This window comes from Giraffa tippelskirchi, chromosome 6 (assembly GCF_054371585.1).
Source record: "Giraffa tippelskirchi isolate mGirTip1 chromosome 6, T2T-mGirTip1v1.2.pri, whole genome shotgun sequence".
Lineage (NCBI taxonomy): Eukaryota > Metazoa > Chordata > Mammalia > Artiodactyla > Giraffidae > Giraffa > Giraffa tippelskirchi.
Window position 1 is genome coordinate 69,059,573 of NC_137280.1, and position 21,861 is coordinate 69,081,433.

Below are 21,861 nucleotides of genomic sequence, written 5' to 3' on the forward strand. Positions count from 1 at the left end.
TTACCATCATGTTATTTTTTTTCTTTCAGTCTCGTTGAGATGTAACTGACAAAAAGCACTGTATAAGTTTAAGGTGTACATCAGGGTTTGACTTACATACATCACGAAATGATAACAAGTTTAATGAACACCCATCCTCTCATATAGATACAAAATTAAAAGAAATAGAAAAAACTTGGTGATGAGAACTTTTAGGATTGAACCTCTTAACATTTTTTATGTCAGTATATAATACATGGGCTTCCCAGGTGGCGCTAGTCATAAAAAACCTGCCTGCCAAGGCAGGAGACATAATGAGAGGTGGGTTAGATACCTGGGTTGGGAAGATTCCCTGGAGGAGGGCATGGCAACTCACTCCAATATTCTTGTCTGAAAAAAAATCCCATGAACAGAGGAGCCTGGTGGGCACAGTCCATAAGGGTCACAAAGAGTCGGACACAACTGAAGGGACTTAGCATGCTTACATATAACACACAGCAGTGTTAATTGTGACTTCCCCAGTGGCTCAGCGGTGAAGAATCTGCCTGCAGTGCAGGAGACATAGGAGCTGAGGGTTTGATCCCTGGGTTGGGAAGATGCCCTGGAGGAGGAACTGGCAACCTGCTCCAGTATTCTTCTCTGAACTCCCATGGACAGAGGAGCCTGGTGGGCTGTAGTCTATAGGGTTGCAAAGAGTCGGACACAACTCAGCAGGAACACAATGAGTGTTAGTTATATTTATCATGTTGCACATTACATCCCTAGGACTAATTTATCTTATAAATGGAAGTTTTTACCTTTTTCTTTCATTCGAGTCTCTCTTCCTTATCTTCCCACCTCTGGTAACCACAAATCTGATTTCTTTTTTGAAGTGCAATTTTTTATTATTTTTGAAGTGTAATTGACCTACAGTGCTAAGTTAGTTTCTGATGCACAACATACAGACGTTTTTCTTTATATTTCAAAACGATCACCATGATAAGTCTAGCTTTGATATGTCACAGTACAAAGATATTATATAGTTAGTGACTATATTCCCCACATTGAATATTTCATACCTGTGACATTTACTTTGCAACTGGAAGTTTGAACCTCTTAATCTCCTTCACCTATTTCTTTTCTCCCTTCCCTCCTTCTCCTTGGCAACTGCTTGTTTGTTCTCTGTTTTAATATCTCTGCTTCTGTTTCATTATGTTCACTTGTTTCCTGTTTTTAGATTCCACATAAGTGAAATCATACAGTATTTATCTTTCTGTCTGACTTATTTCACTTAGCGTAATACCCTCTAGGTCCACCCACTTTAAGTGGCAAGATTTTGTTCTTTTTCATGGCTGAGTAATATTCCACTGTGTGTGTGTGTGTGTGTGTGTGTGTGTGTGTGTGTGTGTGTGTGTGTACACCACATATAATATATATATATATATATACACACACACATATATATCACATCTTCTTTATCCATCATCATGTTATTTTTAATAGTAAAATGCCACAGAGCTCCAACATGCTCCACCTTAAGGAAATTACTAAGTGTACCATAGTCCATGCAAATATCTGTTATACCGTGGAAAACTCTGCATCTTTAATAATGCTCATGAAGAATTTAAAACAAGAGGAATCATTTGCTATACTTTTAAATTGTTAAAAGACAATGGAAACAGTATTAGAATCAGATGACAGTTTTAACACTAGAGGAACCGAAACACGTACAGTGAAAGAGAATTCTCTGAAATGCTAAAATAGGTACTTTCCTGGAGGGGTGGTTCTGTGGGATTTTTTTTTTTTTTCACATTTTCTTCTCTTTTCAGGATTCTCTTCAATGATCATCGCTACTTTTATGATCATGAACTAGAACTACCAATGCTCCCCAACCCTAAAAACTGGTGGTGCCTTCAAAACCTTCTCCAGCCACCCAATGCTTGGCCCTGGGACCCTGACCTAGCGATCTCCCGAGGCTCTATTTACTAAGAAAATCTCCCAGGATTTGGGATTTCATTTCCAGAAGCTTAGACCCAAAGAAGAGAAGGAGAAATTGGATGCAATATATGATGTCAGCAAAGGTCTATGAGAATGCAGGCTCAGTCAGGGTGGACCTGGCTCCCAGGAAGGAGGGCTTGGACACACCATCCCTGGATTCTGAGGCTCCCTAGGGCCCCACCCAGCCCCCAGAACCTCTCTCCAATCCCAGCCGAAAGCCTGGGACAGCGTCATTTTCACCCAGGAGCACAGAGAAGTCCTTCCTCATCTTTCAAAGCACCATCAAGGCTCCATATGGGTGAAGCTCCTTGCACTGGCCTTGTGGGAACATATTACAGGGTCCTGTATCGTATGCCACAGCAGAACGTCTGAGGCTCAGAGAGGTCAATCAACTTACCCGAGGCCACACAGCTGGTAAGAGACAAGGCCTGGGACTTAGGCTTCTGCTCTGATCCCTGGAGGACTTCACCCCATGCCACAGCTGGCCCAGAAGCCCAGCGCTGGCATCCAGAAGCCTGGGTTCCACTCCCAGCAGAGTCACTCAGCAGCTGTGGAGGTTGTGCCAGTTCACTCTGGGGAGACCAGCTTCCATCTATGAGCTGGAGGCAAATCTGATGCTGACCCTAGGGGTCAAACGCTAAGCTGCTGGCACATTGTAAGCACACGATCAATACTGTCATTTTTGTTGTCACTTTCGTCCTCCCTGGAGTAAGGTCCCTTTCTAGCCTCATGGTGTTCGCCAGCACACTGCCTCCCCCCACCCCGCTTCTAAGGCCCCTCACCAAAGGTCAAGGAAAGCGCATCCCTGGATCTGTCCCCTGTCCTGATGGCTCATTGGGTAAGGAATCTGCCTGCAATGCAGGAGACACAGGTTCAATCCCTGGGTAGGGGAAGATCCCTTGGAGAAGGAAATGGCCATTCACTCCAGCATTCTTGTCTGGGAACGCTGCAGTAAAGAGACCGGGACAGAATCACAAGAGGAGGGTCAACTCTGACACATGAGCGGAGTGTTTCCAAACTGTTTTTTGGCTCAGGGTGGCTGCCTTCTGGCCAACTGTGCTCAGTTCCCATCTAATTCCAAACAGATGGGCCTGGGCCCCACCCCCACCCTGCTCAGTCGCACCCTCTCTAGGGGCCTCCAGTCTCTGGACCTGAACCGAGGAGAGCCGCCCAGCTTCCTGGGGAGGGGGTGGCGCAGCCCTTCCTGAGGGGTTGCGCTGTCCTCCAAACACCCCAGGGGCAGAGACTGAGAGGTCCAGGCCCACAACAGTCAGAGGACCGACGGGCCCTCCCTGACCCGGGCATGCCTCTGCACAAGGATATGGTGACAACCACGCAGGTGCACAGCTGTCGCTCCCTCCATACTGAGAGGCAGGAAAGCCCAGCAGTTAAGCACATGAACTCCTGGGTCAAATTTCCCAAGTCTGAATCTGGCTCTGCCAAATCTTTGCTGGGCAGCCCTGGGCAAGTCTCTCAACCTCTCTGTGCCTTTTTCCCTCTCTGTGTAAAGAAGGGGTGGTGATGCTAAAACTAGTATCTGCTTCAAAGGGGGCCCTATAGGGATGGACCACTCGGCTGGAAAGTGGTAGAACCAGGACACAAACCCAGCAGTGTGCCCAGGACAGCACTTTAACCATCAGGCAACACTGCTGTCTCCAGCTGACATTACCTTTTTGCAGGTAAGTTGACCCTCCAACTTCCTTTACTTCTTCCAAAGGTAGTCTTACCTTGGAAGGCAGGTCTAAACCCTGATCAACGTGCATTCTGACAAGTCCCTAAGAGTCCACCGCATTTGCAGACATGACAACTTGCCAGCCCTGGGCACCAGAGACCCTCACCCTCTGCTGTTCCCTCTTCATCACTCATTCCCTAGCCAGCACCCAGGGTCTGGGCTCCTGCAGATTGTCCAAGATCAAGGGGAAGGAAGCTGGAAAGAGTGGATGATGACTTCAAGGCTCGCCAGGCATCCGGAGCCAGCAAATCCATGCAGAGGCTTCATGAAAGGCTTGGTCTAATCACAGAGTTCACTTCAACAAGCTAACGTCTTCCTTTTCATCCAGACATCTGTCTCCACACAAAGAGGGCTTCCACTTAGGGGCTGGGGGCCTAATTGCTGCGGGTTCCTGAGATACAATTACATGTCAGAGAGAAACAGGGCGAACCCTGGGACTTGCAGGCAACAGAGAAACCACTGTAAAACCCTGCAATTACAGGGCAGGAACAAAAAAGGGAGCTGTCAAGGCCCCTGGGGTGGAAATAGCTCAGCGTGGTTTCTTGGGTTTGCAGTACTGCCCAAGCCCAGGTCAGAGCGACCACTCACAGGAGGAATCATGGGAGAGGTTCTGCAGCAGAGCAAAGTGGGAGGGGTGCTCGCGGCTCCCTGGTGCAGAGGTGATGAGGGAGGGAGGAGCAGGGAGCAGATGAGGATGGAGGACCAGAAGGCACACTTGCTGAGGACCAAGGACTCCAGGAAGGCATGATACTCACAGACGTCATCGCACTTAGTTCTCAGAACAACTCAGCCACGTGGGGCCTTGTAACACCAGTTGCCAGATGAGAAACCAGAGAGTCAGAGATTTGCTACAGCCTATCAGAGTACAGGAGAAATACCAGTAACCTCAGATATGCAGATGACACCACCCTTATGGCAGAAAGTGAAGAGGAATTAAAGAGCCTCTTGATGAAGGTGAAAGGGGAGAGTGAAAAAGCTGGCTTAAAACTCAACATTCATAAAACTAAGATCATGGCATCTGGTCCCACCACTTCATGGCAAATAGATGGGGAAACAATGGAAACAGTGAGAGACTTTATTTTCTTGGGCTCCAAAATCACTGCAGATGGTGACTGCAGTCATGAAATTAAAAGACGCTTGCTCCTTGGAAGAAAAGCTATGACCAATCTAGACATCATATTAAAAAGCAGAGACATTACTTTGCCGACAAAGGTCTGTCTAGTCAAAGCTATAGTTTTTCCAGTAGTCGTGTACGGATGTCAAAGTTGGACCATAAAGAAGGCTGAGCGCCAAAGAATTGATGCTTTTGAACTGTGGTGTTGAATAAGACTCTTGAGAGTCCCTTGGACTGCAAGGAGATCCAACCAGTTCATCCTAAAGGAAATCAACCCTGAATATTCATTGGAAGGACTGATGCTGAAGCTGAAGCTCCAAAACTTTGGCTACCTTATTCGAAGAGCCAACTCGTTAGAAAAGACCCTGATGCTGGAAAGACCCTGAGGGCAAGAGAAGAAGGGGACGACAGAGGATAAGACGGCATCACCAACTTGATGGACATGAGTCTGAGCAAGCGCCGGGAGATGGTGATGGACAGCAGCCTGGTGTGCTGCAGTCCATGCTGGGTCACAAAGAGTCGGACATGACTAAGTGACTGAACAACAATCAGATACTGATTCTTGAGCCCAGATCTGGCCAGTTCCAGGCCCAGGTACCCATCCATGTTAACTAAGGTGCACATCCATATTGCCACTGCCTGGAGAAGGGGTTGCTTCTTAATAACGGATAAGGTGAGAGTTTGTAGTACTCTGGGTTGTATTTTTCTACAAGTCCCAAGCCAAAGGAGAGATTTGGGTTTGGTGGATAAAGTATTGGACTGGAAATCAAACCTCGGATTCAAATATTGCCTCTACCACCAATGCTGCGTCATCTCGGGCAGGTTACTTCAGTTCTCTGTGCAACCATGTCCCAGCTTGAGAAAGGGGGCTGGGGTAGCGAGTGAATTCTATCCACTCTGCTTCCCTCCAGCTCTGTATGCTTTCTCTTGCATGTCAGTTTGCCCTGGGGGTTAAAAGCCAAAGCTCGGTGTCAGAGCACTGGGTTCAAATCCGAGCTCTGCTCCTGTGTAGTACAACCTCTGTGATGCAGAAGGCCTTGTGTAACGTCAGGACAATAATATCCACAGCACAGGCAGTGACGACAATTAAATAATGTGTGTGAATCGTACTTGGAGCACACAAGGTGTTGTGTGTGCTCCTGCCTAAGTGTATGTCGGGACTCAAGACGCTCAGACCCCAGAACCGTTCTAGTGCGGGAACCGCTTACCTCCTGGGGGGTCTCACACCTCAATGCTTCCTTTTCAGGGACTAAGAGCAGACAGGAAGTTCCAGGTGCTCCCAGCCCCCATCACAGCTCTGCGGTTCAGGCCGGGTGTCTCAGAAGTCTGTGGGCTTCAGCCAGGGGGTAGGCATTCCTAGGCTGTAAGGGGTCAGGAGGGCTGAGCTGAATCCTCCCAGCGCCACCTTGAGGGGATGGCATGATCCACACCCCCTTAAAATCAGTGCAGCAAAGACGCACCTGGAGGAGGGGATTCAGTGACCTGCCCAGGGGTCCCAGAGCCCAAGACCGGCCCCTCCCCAGCATTTGGTGCTGGGAGGGAAGGGGCAGGGTCCAGCCTGGCTTGCTAGGCTCAGGACCTGCAGGAATGTCATTGCCTCGCTCGCTGACCCATCCTGTGTCCTGGCAGCTGGCCCTGTGTCAGGCATGAGCCAGTCACGTAGGGTGTGATGCTGGGTGCAAACACTGTGCTCAGGAAGAGCTCCTGCCCAGCGATGGAGGGGCTCATGGCAAAAGCAAACAGGACGCGTGTGCCGGTCAAGCTGTTTTCCTGTGCAGCCAAGGCTGAGTCAAGACCAGGATTCCAGGAATGACCACCTATGGGCCCAATCTGGCCAGCTGCCTGTTTTGGTCAATGACATTTTACTGGAACACAACTATGCCTGTTCATCTCTGTACTGCCTGTGGCCACTTCTGCGCGGTCATGGCATATCTGAGCAGTCACAACACAGACGATTCGGCCCACAAAAACGAAAATGTTTACTGTCTCTGGCCATTTACAGAAAGAGCTCTCTGCCCCTGTTCCGGACCTCCAAGGGCTCCGAGGGCAGGGCTGCGTGAATCCTTCTGGTACATCAGAGCCTCCTCTCCTCTGTGGGAGGTGAAAACAGGCACCAAGAGGGGAGGGGCCGGGGCTAAAGGGGAGGGAACATCCAGGAGGACCAAGGACCATTTCCCCAGGAGGTGGCACTTTTGTTGAGTTAGTAAAGGCTGGTAGGGGACCTGCTGGGTGAAGAAATAGGAGAAGGGACTTCCCTAGTCATCCAGTGGCTAATACTCCTGGCTTCTAATGCAGAGGTCCCGAGTTCGATGCCTGGTTGGGGAACTGGATTCCACATGCCTCAACTAGGTGTTTGCATGCTGCAACTAAAGATCCCGCAACTAGGACACAGCACAGCCAAATATTAATAAGTAAGTAAATAAATATTTTAAAAAATAAAAGAAATAGGGGAAGGACACTCCAGGCAGAGGGATGGCCAGGCAAGGACGCGTGGGTGCTGCAAACACTGAGCTGGGAGATGGGTGCACGTGGGGGGCACAGAAGCACCGCATAGTCAGGCATTGAAGGCTGTGGGGGCAAACCTTGCAGTGGTGGGTCCCCCTCCCCAGCTGTCTCCAGCCACAGTGAAGTTGACACACACAGAGTTCAGGCTGCCATTCCCTGTCTTGTGGAATTTAGCATCTCGTGGGGGAATGTGACAGGCAAATGCCAGGCAGAACATGCTGAGTGCCTGGGAGGGGCACAAGAGCATCTGAGTGGGTTCTGAGGAAGGAGAGAGGTCAAGGTCCGTCTGGGGACAGGATGAAAAGGGTCCTAGAGGACAGATGGAATTTGAGACAGTCCCTAGGGGCTTAGAGGTTGGGGGTGGTGCTCCTGAACAGGGGTAGGAGGTCATGAAACCCAGGACGAGCTGCTGCCCACTTGGTGGACAGAAAATTGGAACACCCAGCTAATGGGCCTTAATCTGGTAGGCGGATTAATTTCCATCTGAGGTGGAGGATGCGAGGCTAGGGGCCAATGTGGATGACCTCGGATGTCCAGAGGAGGGGAGGCTGACTAATTATAGGAGGAGGGAATTAACCACAGGAAGTCACTGAAGTCCATTAAGACCAGGGTCACCCCTGGAGACAAATGTCACCCAAAGTCCAAGGTGAAGCCCCTATCATCTGCCCTCCCCTTCCTCCCTGGTCATCCGGCCCCTCATTCACTCTGCAGGGCCCCCTGAGTTCACCGCTGGTCAGACTCACCAGTCATACTCCTCCTGACCTAGAGCTAGGCCATGGCGGTCCCCCCGGTGCCCAGCTGGGTCAGGTCCTCACGGCCTCCGGGACTCTGCTCACCTGTCTGCTCTCAGAGTGGCCACCCCATCACCTCCACCAGCAGCCCCCTCAAGCCCCCTCCTCCCCTTGCTTCTCTCTCTCACAGCATTTCCCATCTTCCTACAAATCTTTGAATCCGTTACGTTTGTCTTTTATCAGAAGTCATGTATTATTGTATTTCCCAAGGGATTGACTGAAGCAGCCCCAGCTTTCTGAACCCTGCCTGGTACAAGGAGGCATCCAGTCAATATTTGTTAGTAGAATTAATGAAAAAAGCAAGAGGAAGAGCAGCAACCAGCACTTTATTAAAAGACCCTCCACCCAAATTCCTTCTTCCTGTGCTCGAATGCTGTGGCTGGATAATTCATGCTGACCTATTTTTTTTTTCTCTTTCTCTCTCTTTGAACTGATGTGTATTTTCAAAGGCTAAGGGAATGCATATGCCTTGGCAAAGCTCACACTGAGAGCTTCTAGACAAAAAGCATTTCAGGAAAACCCTCCCCCTGTGAGCCATGCTGCTGACAGAGCAGTCCGTGAGCCCCCAGGAGCCATCTGGGGTTTCTGGGAACTCTCTGGGGCCAGGCACCTGGGACCCCCACTTTGATATCTGCCCCAGAGGCCAGATGTTCTCAGTCAGGCGGCGAAATGAAGACAGTCACTTCACCAGCAAAGGGAGGAAGAGCAAATGAGAAGGATGGTCTGGAGTTGTCACCAAGCCCTTGATCGGGGCTCCGGGGAGCAGGAGGGGGACAGACATGTGGCCCCACAGCTGAGCCAGCGTCTGGCCATGCTCCACGAAACAGACCCTGGGCACAGTGTGATGGTCCCTTCAGTTCCCCCACCCGGATGAAGGGACAGAAATGCTGCTTTAAGATGTGGCGCTGGGCCGGGGGATGAACCGGGAGATTGGGAGACATATGTACACTACTATGTACAAAGTAGATAACTAATGAGAGCCTATTGTATAGCTCAGGGAACTCTACTCAGCGTTCTACGGGGACCGAAAGGGGAAGGATGTATGCATTCATATATCTGATCCACTTTGCTGTACAGCAGAAACTAACACAACCTTGTAAAGCCACTACACTCAAATAAAAATTAATTTTTAAAAAAGATATGGCTCTGTTTAAGATTCACATTCTTAGAAATGAAGTGAAATGGGTGATTCTTGCTGTGGTGACTAAAAATTGTTTTTTATTCAGTATATACATATATACACACACATAGTATATGTATGTTGTATGATATGTATACATACATATGTGCACATGTGTAGTATGTACATGGTATGACATGCGTACAAATACATATAGACACATATAGTGTTCATATACAGTATGATGTGTATACACATATTCATATACATATAGCATGTATGCACTTATGTATATGTGGATACATGCATTTAATAAGTACCAGGCACTCTTCTTTGACGGCTATACATATTAGATCATTTAATTCTCATAATAATCCTGAGAAGTAGGTACTACTATCCCAATTTATAGAGGCTGGAAGCGAGGCACAGAAGTTATCTATCTTGCCTAAGGTCACCCAGCTGGGTGCAGGTGAACCTGGGAAGTGACCTCCCTTCTCCTCTTGGCAGCCTGCTTGAAAAGCCACGTTCTTAACCATGTACTTGTGCTCTGTCAGTTATGTCAATGAGCCCCTTCCAGGGTGTCCATGAGGGCAAAACCATTTTCACGGCAAGACATCACTCGCTTTTTCATTCTCACTCTCTCAGGAACTGACTTTTGCCTCTGTTTTCCAGAGACAGGCAGCGTGGGATTCCAGTGCAGGCAGAGGAGACATTAGACTGAGAACCCAGCTGCTTTCCTTTAAGCCAGACATGGAGATTAGTAAGCTGATACCACTTTTCTCACTAAATTTCTGTTTCGTTTGGGAAAGTAGCTGTTTTTCATTATACTTATGTTATCACGCGATGGACCTACTATTGCCAATTTTAAATAAAGTGATAAATATGTAAAGAATGTCTCCTTAAAAGACAGAAGACACAAAAGCTATTTGAGACCATCAGTAACATTTAAGACCCTGTAAAGAGGCCTTCAAAACCAACGGTTTAAGAACAGCTGCTATGCTACCAACTGCCCCTCGGGGTTTTTGAAGAGCACATCTTGGCATATCCTGCCCAGCTCAGGACTGGCCATGTTGCAGGATGTGCACAGCAATCCCAGGCCCCTACTTACAGAACATCAGAAGACAACCCCCCCTCCAGCTGCTGTGACAGCCAGCATGCCTCTTCCTATGTGTAGGAGTGTGTGACAGAGTGTCTATTTGTGTGTGTGCATGGGAGGAGGGACGTTGGACCCAGTTGAGAGCAGCAGACCCACTTGCCCTCACAAGATCCTACTGTTGCCACCTCCAGCCTTTGCGCAGGTCCTGCTCCCAGTTCCAGTAGGAATTGTCTTCCAGCTCCCGTCCCCTGGTCTTCCTTCCTCCCTTTGTTCCATGACAAAGTCACAACTGAGAATACGTGACAAGAACCTTGAAAACATTCTCAGGATCTCTTTCCTGGGAACTTATTCCAAGGACACAGTCCAAACGAAATAAAATGCTAAAGGCATAAAGATGTTCAGTGTGGTGCTGTTTACAATGATGATGATGACGACATACACTGACATACATTATACAGAAAGATGCTGCCACGGAGATGACTGAATCACGTGGTACTGCCACCTGATGGGTCATTGCACAAGTATGCAGGATGACAGCTGTCCAGGACAACTCCAGAAACACTCACCGAGTAAGCCTTCCTTGACCTGGATACTGGGGGCTCAGTGGGGAAGGAGATGGTCCCTGCCCTCAAGGAGGTTTCAGTTAAGTGACTGTCTACCTGCTGAGGTGTCAAAGTACAGGGAACCAATTCCAAACATCTAACCACTCCTCTGCCCCAGAGGCCTTCCCTTCAGTACTTTTCCTTTTCTGATGGCGGATACCCCAGCACTGGGGATATTTTTAGTGCCTGTGACAAAGTGTTTATGTGAAGGTCATTGAGCCACAAGGTGATGTGCCTCTTCCCTGCAGAGTGCACGGGACATTTTGGCCAAGTGCATTTCAGACAGGCTGGCTCTGGGTCCCTCCCATGTCCTTCTTCCTCTTTCTCATGAGCCAAATCTGAAAGGGCTGTGGTGTGCTGTGGTATCCTGGCAGGGTGTGCTTGCTTAATTTAGGCTGAGCATGTAGATCTATAAATAGCAGGTGTGCTGAAAGCAGGCAGGCCGAGATGTGAACCACAGAGACGGTGACCGGTCCCAAAGTTAAAGAGCCAGAACCTCTAGACATGGGATTCCCCCATCTCCAGTTCTCTGAAAGTTGGAGGTGGGTCAAGTGTGTGGCAGGCTGAGTGATGCCCCAGGGGGTGTCCAAGGAGAGAGAAATGATCCCAAGGGGGGCGCAGGCCCGTGTTCAGCTCAGCAGAGAGGTCAGTGAGCTGGACATCGTGTTGATCAAACCAACAGCCAGGGCTGGCTCTGTGTGGCTGAGACAAGTGGACAAACCATGCCCGCTTTCAGCCGCTCATGCTTGGCCCTGGAGATGCAGAGCTGCACCTGGCCCAGCTGGCTTCTCAAGAAGTCCCCACGAAGGATGAATCACACATTCCTGTTCTTCATGGAGCTCCTAGGCCAACAGGGAAAACAGACACACACACAGGCCAGGAACCATAAGCAGTGGAGTCAGCAGGATGAAAGTCAGACACACACACATACACGCGTGCACACACACACAGGGTGTTTTGGGGAATGTACAGGACGCAGGGAGGAAAGAGTCTCAGAAGAAATGGTGATTGAATTGAGTTTTGAAGGAAATATGATTGAAGCAGGAAGATAAAAGAAGGGCATTCTAGGTGGAGGGCAGAGCGTAGTCCAAGTCCTGGGGACAGCAAAGCTACTTCATTTAGTATGAATTCTATTTAGGGTAATGAGAACCTAGGAAGCATCTGTATCTCTATCTGTATCTATAGTCGTTGTACTGTGTACCATGCTCAGTCGTGTCCCACTCTTTACGACCCCATAGACTGTAGCCCTCCAGTCTCCTCCGTCCTTGGGATTTTCCAGTCACGAATACTGGAGTGGGTTGCCATTCCATTCTCCAGGGGATCTTATCAACCTAGGGACTGGACCTGCATCTCTTGCATCTCCTGCATTGGCAGGCAGATTATTTTATCTGTGTAGTTGTAAATGCCTGACAATTAGCTCTTTTGATTGTAATGTAAGTGCCTGACATCAAGCTTTTAATTGTTTAGGCATCTATGTCAGAAACACACTGCCACAGATACACAACTGAAGAGTCACGTGGCCCCACCCATGAAGTTCCTCTTTCTAGAAAGTCTGGGTGATCTAGATAACTGACCTTTCTGAGTGCCCTTGCTTTTCCCTACCCACTCTTGCTTTAATTCCTTCTCTTTTGTTTCAGATTTGCCAATGAAGAGTAAAACACTAGCCCTTCCCCCCACCAACCCTGGCCCCAATAAAGGCATAACCCCAGGTGTATGCATGCCCCCCACCTCCCTGTGTGGCCCTGGGCATGTCATTTACCTCCAGATCTCGTGAGCCAAAAATCTTGTTTGTTTTGTTTTTCCCTAAGTTCCCTGATGGTCATTGCTGAGGTGCTTCTTGTAATCATAATAAGAACTACAAGGGCCAGAGAGTAGTGATAAGGCTGAGGATCTTGGCAGAGCACCAGGTCATGGTGGCCTTGTCTGTCCTGTGGGGGAATTTGGACTTGGTCCCTAGGCCATAAGGGAAATGGTCAATGAAAGAAGGAAAGACACAACTCGATGCCCTTCAGGAACAGAGATCATCGGTAAATGCGCAAATGCTTATCAGCTGGGTCTGAATAGAATAGAAATTGTTTTTTGGAGAATAACTCAGTCTGTGGGCTTGGCTTCTAAAAGGACATTATTCTGCTGACAGAGCTATGGTTTTTCCAGGAGTCATGTATGGATGTGAAAGTTGGACTATAAAGAAGGCTGAATGTTGAAGAATTGATGCTTTTGAACTGTGGTGTTGGAGAAGACTCTTGAGTCCCTTGGACTGCAAGGAGATCTAACCAGTCAATCCTAAAGGAAATCAGTCCTGAATATTCATTGGAAGGACTGATGCTAAGCTGAAGCTCCAATACTTTGACTACCTGATGCGAAGAACAGACTCATTGGAAAAGACCCTGATGCTGGGAAAGATTGAGGGCAGGAGGAGAAGGGGACGGCAGAGGATGAGATGGTTGGATGGCAACACCGACTCGAAGGACATGAGTTTGAGCAAGCTCCGGGAGATGGTGAAGGACAAGGAAGCCTGGCGTGTTGCAGTCCATGGGGTCACAAAGAGTTGGACACAACTGAGCAACTGAACAATAACAGCAACAAGCTTTGGATGTGGATGCCCTCCTCCTGTGACACTAGTGTTGTTAAGGCCTCTGGGCCTGACTGCAGCAGCTACCCCTGGGGGTCTGTGCTGTAACCAGACACCTTCCCCCGCTCCTCTCACAGCTCACCCACATCCCACCAGCACAGCTATTATGTAATAACACTTATAACAAGGCTGTAACTTCTCCAGCATTGCCTACGGGCCAGGCACTGTGCCCAGCTTTCTGCATCATCGTCTCATTTAATTCTCACAACCCCTTGTAGGTGGGTAGGTCCCCTTTCTTACAGATCAGGGATCTGAACCACAGAAGAGCAAGATGTCTGCCCAAAAGCTGGAGAGGGACAGACATGGGTGCTGCCAGGCAGGTCCCACTCCAGGCCTTGGACCTGCCACAGCCTACCTGTCGCGGTGGGGGTCCATCTCCCCTTGTGGGTGGGACTGGCCCCATTAATGGAGAGAACAAAGCTCAGCAGGTTAAGGACACATGACTGGCAATTGGAGAGCATCCTGAAGCTTTTTCTTTGGAATCCAGGGCCCCTGCTTCCTCCCTTCCAGCCTGGCTGTCCACGGGGGCTGGATGTTTGAACATTCAGGGAGGAGGGCACTCCCTGCAGCTGTCAGGAGCTTGACCTTTTCTAGAAGATGGTAAGGATGTGAGGTGTGGCTGCTGACAACTGTGAAGAGCCTGCGCTCTGAAGTCCAGGAGGTCTGTGGGTCCCTGGTCCATTTTAGAAATGAGGCAATAGGTGCAGAGGGGGGCTGGATCTGAGAGCTGAGGGTTGATCAGAGTCCCAGGAAAATACGTCCAGGGTCACATGGAGGTAGAAAGCCCAGGCAGACCTTGCAGTCAGAAGCCGGATGATATTTCTGCTTGCAAATAGGGTCACCTGTACCATTTTTCCAGATTCCACATATACGTGTTAATATACAATAGAGAGAACAAGCGTGTGGACACCAAGGGGAGAAAGTGGGTCGGGATGAATCAAAAGATTTGGATTGACACATATACACTGTGTGCATGCATGTTCAGTTGCTTCAATCGTGTCTGACCCCATGGACTATAGCCTGCCAGGCTCCTCTGTCCAGGGGATTCTCTAGACAAGAATACTGGAGCAGGTTGCCATTTCCTCCTCCGGGGGATCTTCCTGACCCAGGGATTGAACCTGGGTCTCCTGCATTGCAAATGGATTCTTTACCACTGAGCCACCAGGGAAGTCCCATATATATACTACTGTGCATAAAACCGGCTTCCCAGGTGGCATTAGTGGTAAAGAACCCACCTGCCAATACAGGAGATGTAAGAGACATGGGTTTATCTATGAATAAAATAGGTAACTGAGAACCTGTTTTACAGCCCAGGAAACTCTATTCAGTACTTTGCGGTGACCTAAATGGGAAGGAAATCCAAAAAAGAAGGGGATATATGTACATGTGCAGCTGATTCACTTTGCTGTACAGCAGAAACTAACACAACACTGTAAAACAACTCTACTCCAATAAAAATTAATCTAAAAAGAAGCTGGACAACAAATTAGCAGCAGGAGAGCAGAGTCCACGTTTGAGCTTGTCATCATCATATTCCCAGTACCAGGCACTAAGGACTGGGTTAAAACCTGTTGGATGGATGTGTGAACCAATGAGCCATTATGACCATCCAGGAGAGCGTACAGAGGCTGAGAGGGGGTTCATGCCCTGAAACACTGTTTCCACTGCTATTTCTTATGGGTTCCACTGTTGCAGCTAATCAAAGCATTTCAATGCGCTGGTAAGAATTCTCTGTATGACCTAGACAGGTGGGATGAGGCGGAAGGTATGAGGGAGGTTCCAGAGGGAGGTGGCTTGTGTATACCTATGGCTGATTCATGTTGATGTGTGACAGAAACCAACATAACATTGCAATTATTTTCCAATTAAAAATAAATAAAATTTTTAAAAAAGAACTTTCTGAAAGGATCAAGTATGTAATATCCCATTCTATGGATGTCCTTTGGCCACTTGCCAATGTTGGACACTCGCTCGGGATGTTTCCATAACGTTGCTATAAAAGAGTTAGGCAGCGAGGATCAAGGAGAGGCAATGGAGCTAGGGCCCGGAGTCCTGGAGGCAGACTAGACTCCTCCACTTGTTAACTGTGCATCTATGAGCAAGTTACTTAACCACCCTGTGCCTTGGGTCCATCATCAGTAGAACAGGGAGAATGTCGGCAGCTGGCTTTCAGGGTGGCTAAAGTTGTCAATATTTGGGGCTGTCAGGTGAGCCTATGAGTCCTGGTCAGCCCTCTGTAAGTGCTCACACTCACCCCACCAGCGCTTACACAGCTAAGTCCAGGCAATTCCACAGAACATCGTCCTGGAAGTGGGATCACATGGTCAGCCCACAGAACTCTAAGGAAAGCACCTGTGAAAATCCCAACAGCATTAACTAAGAAAAAAAGTCTTTAGCCCAAGAACAAAGGCTCAAGGGACCCAGAAGACGAGGCTGCCCTACTGTACGGCAAGTTCCCTATATATGAACAAGTTCCATTTTAAGAACACGTTTGTAAAGTAATAGCCTCCAATTAAAATAAATAAATTAATTTAAATTAATTTTTAAAAATCAAAACACATATTTCAAGATTAAAATAATAAATAAAAATGAGCACGTTTGTAAGTCGAAAGTCCAACCAAGTTAGCTTAGGCACCCAAATAACACAATCTGCTATCTAGTACTGCACTGTAATAGGCTTATAAAACTTTTCACACCAATAATACATAAAAACAAACACAAAAAATAAAGAAACTTTAAAAAAAAAAATCTTACAATACAATACCTTGAAAACTACAGTACAGCTACATTGCCACAGCTTCTACGCTTGCTTCCGGACATCCTGAGCTTGAGATAAAAGATACTGCACTACTGTTCTCTATACAGCACTGCCCAGTAAGGTACACAAAAGACCAAGAAGCACCTAGGTGACAGTGACAATGTAGTCAGACACATGGACTAATTTTCATGATTTACTAACTTGCATTCACACGTCTGCATCTTTGAAAGTTCCCAACTTGAAGGTTTGTATGTGGGGGACTTACTGCGTGGACACCAGAATTCCTGCTGCAGGCCTTTCTGCCAAGTGTTCGTCCAGCCTCCTGCAGGAAACAAACCCTCATGCCCTTTCACCTCCCCTACTGGAGGCCTGGGCCAGGCCAAGGAAACAGAAGGACCAGAGACCCTCAGAGGGTCCCCATTAATCTAGGGCTTGTCTTTTAAATTCCTAACCTTGTATCCTTTTTTTAAAGAGAACTCCTAAATTCTATTAGCTTCCAGCCTCACAGAACTCAGAACTGCATGTTTACATACCACTGATTTCTTCAACTGTTTCTCTCATTAAATTATTATTTTTTAAAAAGCTTTTTATTTTATATTGGAGTATAGCTGACTAATGGGACTTCTCTGGTGGCTCAGTGGTAAAGAATCCGCCCGCCAATGTAGGAGACACGGATTCAATCCCTGGGTCAGGAAGATGCCCTGGAGATGGAAATGTTAACCCATTCCAGTTATTCTTACTTGGGAAAACCCATGGACAGAGGAGCCTGGCAGACTACGATCCATGGTGTCGCAAAACAGTCAGATACGAATTAGCAACTAAAGAACAACAATAGCTGATTAACAATTCTGTGATAATTTCAAGTGGACAGAAGAAAGGCTCAGTCGTACAAATACAGGTATCCATTCTGCACCAAAATCCCCTCCCATCCAGGCTGCCACCTAACATTGAGCAGAGTTCCCTGTGCTGTACAGTGGGAACCCACTAAGTTATTAACATGTTGAAGATATAGCCTTTGTCTTATTCTGTTATCCCTCCAGTGCTCAGCCCAGTGCCAGGCAACCAGGTGTGTTCATTGAATGAATGAATGAATGAGGGAGTGAGAAGGAAAAACAATCTGTGAACAGAAATTTGTTCATTTCACTCTTTCCGCCTGGGTTCCCTCCTCAGACTCGCCCAGGACAAGCTAATCCTTTTCCACCTGACAGCATCTCAGACACTCAAAGAGGGCTCCTGCCTTTCTGGGACACAGTCCTGGCTTCTGTAACAAGTGCTCTTTTCTTAAAGGTTATCAGCAACAGAAATTCCACTGGCCTTTCCCTGCTGTCCATTTCCATCCCCCTAATGACTGCCAGGCTATGCTCTTATCTACGCAGAGTGCCTTGGCCTGCAGTTTGTCTGCGGGCTGGCTGATGACACTTATTTTGGGAGAGGAAATGCTCGAGTTCTGAAGGAGAGAATGCACACACGTGACTCTTCAGGCCTGAAGGGACTCATGGCAGGAAATGGGCCTGGCTCTGGGGGTGGGGGGAGGCCACAGCCCCTGGGGGAGGGCAACTGAGCCCCCTCACCTGTCCTTGGATCAGAAGCCTCTGCTCACCGCCCCCCTTCACTGTTCTTCTCTCCGCAGTGGGACTCAGTTCCTTAGGGACTCAGTTCCTTAAACATCTCAGAGTCACCTTCCTGGACCACCATATCTACACTGTGATCCCCCCGGGGCTCCCTCTGCCTGCCCCCAACCTTGCCACTCACAGATCTATTTCTTCCTGCTCAAGGCCAATCTCCTGCCTTCCCCTCCGTTTGCTGGCATGTGAACACTCTGGGTCTTTGTTTGACTAGAATACAGCCCAGTGCATCAAGAGATCTGAGAGCTCTCTGATTTGGTTGAAGCACAAATAAAACTAGCACGGATCCACTGCACATTCTGCATCTATTCTGCTGAGAGCTGGGAACACAAATGTATTTACGTTAAGGCCTCTGTGCTTAAGTAGCTCTCCCCGGAAAACCCCAGTACGAGAGGAAATGCCCACTCACCAGAGAGGCCCAGTTCTGTAATCACACCTTCAACCATATCAAGGTCCCTGAAGGCCTGGGACAGCAGCCACACGCCACCCCCCAGGAAGCACACAGGCACACCACAATCACACATGGACGCACATTTCCACCACGTGCATCACCACACATCCTGTTACATGTTACATGGCTCTATCAGTGAGGTAGTCATAAGGACATTTCCTGGGGCATGAAGTGAAGGAGATAGTGTCCACCAGCGTGGTTTGGCTTTCTTGCTGCTGCGAGGGCCTGAGACCCCCCGATCCATGGGGACAAACGCTTCCCCCACCTTCTGCTCTTTTTCTTCCTTCTGAGACAGTTCTGTCTCCCAGGGCCATCTGATCAAATGTCAGCCTGCAGACAGGCAGTCTCTGCAAGCATGCCACGTTTGCTGGCTGCATCACTTTGCACAAGTTAAGGAATTTTTCAGAATCTTGCTTCCTCCTTTGAACTTGGGCCACTGGGATTTTGTGAGCAGTAATGGCCAGGAAGGGGTCTGGACAGGATCTGATCCATAGTTTAGTAAATGTGGTGGGTGGTGGTGCTGACAGCATGGGAGGGGTAACTCCAGCATTTAGATGTGCATCAAGAACATTCTAGCATCATCAGTGTGCATGTAAGGTGGTTTTAACATAGAGATAGGTTGAGTTAGAAATGGGCTTCTCAGGAAGCGCAGCAGTAAAGAATCCATCTGCCAAAGCAGGACACATGGGTTTGATCCCTGGGTTGGGAAGATCCCCTGGAGGAGGAAATGGCAACCCACTCCAGTATTCTTACCCATGGAAAATCCCATGGACAGAGGAGTCTGGTAGGCTGCAGTCCATAGGGTCACAGAGTCAGACACAACTGAGCGACTGAGCACACACCCACACGTGTGAGTTAGAAATAATCTAGATGGTACGTATATGTACATATAAAAACACGTATATATGATGTGGGTGGATGTATATGTGAAGATGTATGCATATGTCTAAAAAGATGGATATGTGTATAGCCACACACACACACACACACACACACACACCCCACATTTCACATTGCCCAGCTCCGTCTGCCCAGAGGGCCTGGGAGCAATGCTATCCCAGTAGTAAAGGACACACCTTGGGACCAGATGGCACTTCTAAATAACATCCTGCACTGAAAGGCGCCAGGATTCCTTGAAAAATGCTAACTCTGAGGCTGGGCAGAGGAAGCACAAAATGAGGCTAGAATATTGTGTTGCACCAACAAGTAAGAAAGTGCTTAAAAACCAACAGGGAGATGTTAAAAAGATGCCACAGCCATCCCTCACTGGATACATATGGGACAACTTTAAAATATCAAAAGAACTAATGATAACAAAGGATTAAAATCTGCCAGTTCATAACCTGCATAAAGAAGGAAAGGAAGGAGGAATGTTCTTTTCTATGGTGGAAAACCAACTAACAAATGAAAAAGAAACAATGAGATGAGAAAAATTGCTATTTGGTAACCATGCTGATAATAAACTGATGTAGGCAAGAACCATCAATAGATGCTAAAGCTCACGTGGCAGATTAAGGAATAAAAGGATATTTACAGAGTCTTAGAGACGCTCCCCATAAACTATTTGATAATTACAAAAATGAAATGGTAACTTCACATGGAGACACCTCACAGAGGCCACCTCAATCAGGTGGCAAAGCAACAGCACCAGCTCTGAGACAGACCAACATCATCCTCCTAACAGGAGGCAGTGAGGACCCAGCATCAGTTCTGTGAGATTCCTGGCAAGAGCACACGGTCTCAATCGAAACACAAGGACACATCAGACAAACACAAACTGAGGGATATTCTGGAAAATAATTGGCTTGAATGTGTCAAAAAAGGTCAGTGTTGTGAAATACAAATCAATGTTAGCAGCAAATCAATGCTAAGCTTCTGACTCAGCTGCATTGTGTTTATAATAATGCTGTGATTTCAGAAATATATAAAATGCTAACACTTGAGAAATCTGGGTAAAGGATACCCATGATTTTCTGACTATTCTTGCAGCTTACCTGTACATTTGTAATTATATAAAAATGAACTAACTGAAAAAAAAAAACAGTTTTTAATTGAAAAGAATGCTCTGGGTTTAACTTAATTTAATTTTCATTCATCAAAATTTAAACAGCCACAGATGGAGTGGATATATGTGGACATCTCAGCTCTAGACCAGGGACCGAAACATTTTTTTTTTTGTCTTAAGGACTGGTCCGTAAATATTCAACCTTTGGGGCCACACTTTCTCTGTCGCAGTGGTTGCTGTGGTGTGACATACCACAGATGGCCCTGATGGATGAGCATGGCTGAGTGCCAATAAAACTTTATTTGTAAAACATGGCCAGGAGGGACTTGTCCTGTGAGTCACAGTGTTTGCTGGCTGAGCGCTCACCCCAGGACACACCAGACTGTCATTGCAGTGCTTCTTTGGGATGACAGGCATTTGTCATAGAAGGATTTCCTAGTTTTCATGAGAGCACAAAGACCTCTAAAAAAAAAGAGAGGTTGCTTGATACTCTAAGAGGCCCACATTTCTCCTTGAGGGAGAAAACCCTTCCTCTTTATGGAACACCCAAGTTACAAAGAGATCAAGAAACAGGGGAAAGCTCCCCCACCTCCATCTTCTCCCCACAACCTGATGTAATCCACAGAAGAAACAGGAAAGAGTTTCTCACTGGTGTTAGTCAGTCATTACCTCAGTGGGCTGAGGGAGTGTCCATCTCTGCTCTTCAGATGACTGTCCTGGACACAAAGCTCAGAGTGTCTGCTCACCACAGCCCCTGGAGATGCTAATCACTTCTACTGGCATTTCCACATCAGAAAGGTTGAATTTGAAAACAGTACCAGCTGGAAGTGAAGAGGAGAAAAGTTTGTCAGCTTTGACATTTCACTCACTGCCTTTTGAAGATGACTCAACATAATTAAAAGGCATTCACCCACTTCCCCATTCACCCAGCAATGATTTATACATCAAATATTTTGTAAATAAACCCCTATTCTGTTCCATGCTCAGAGTCAAGTGCCAGAGACAGAAAGGTGAATAAAGTATAGTTCATATCTACCCCCCACCTCCCCCCCCACCCCCCCCCGCCAGGAGCTCAGCCTGGTGGAGGAAACAAACAAACAATCCAGGGCAGTATGATATGAGGGTGTGGATGGTATCTGGGGAAGAAATAGCCAACTCAGTCTGAAAGACAAATCTGAAGAGGAGATGGTATTTTTAGCGGCTCCTTGATCAGGGTACAAGCAAGATGCTGTTTGGCAAAAGAAAAGCCTTGGGGGAAAATGTCTTTCAGGACAAAGATAAAGAAATAGGTAAGATGTGAAGGTGAAAATTGTGAGATCAAATTTAGGATAAAGCAGGCTGAGGCTGGACAGGAAAGGGGTTTTGAAGACCTCGTCTGAGAATGGGAACAGAGACCCTCAGTTGAGTTCTTTCTGTGTGCCAAGCACTGCAACATGCAGACCATGGGTTTTCTTAGCTGATACTCTCTTGAAAT

At 47.6% G+C, this 21,861-nt stretch overlaps 1 protein-coding gene across 12 annotated transcripts in view; it reads right to left on the minus strand.

Moving 5' to 3' along the window:
• The window catches only part of ST3GAL1 (ST3 beta-galactoside alpha-2,3-sialyltransferase 1), a 91,523-nt gene that overhangs the window by 54,565 nt on the left and 15,097 nt on the right, over positions 1–21,861 (minus strand). For 10 of the 12 annotated variants that reach the window (XR_014058103.1, XR_014058102.1, XR_014058104.1 and 7 more), the window contains exon 2: positions 21,057–21,208. The exons of the other annotated variants lie outside the window; for them this stretch is intronic. The gene's annotated coding sequence lies outside the window, so the exon portion shown is untranslated. The remainder of the gene's footprint in view (positions 1–21,056; positions 21,209–21,861) is intronic. 12 annotated transcript variants of the gene reach the window in all.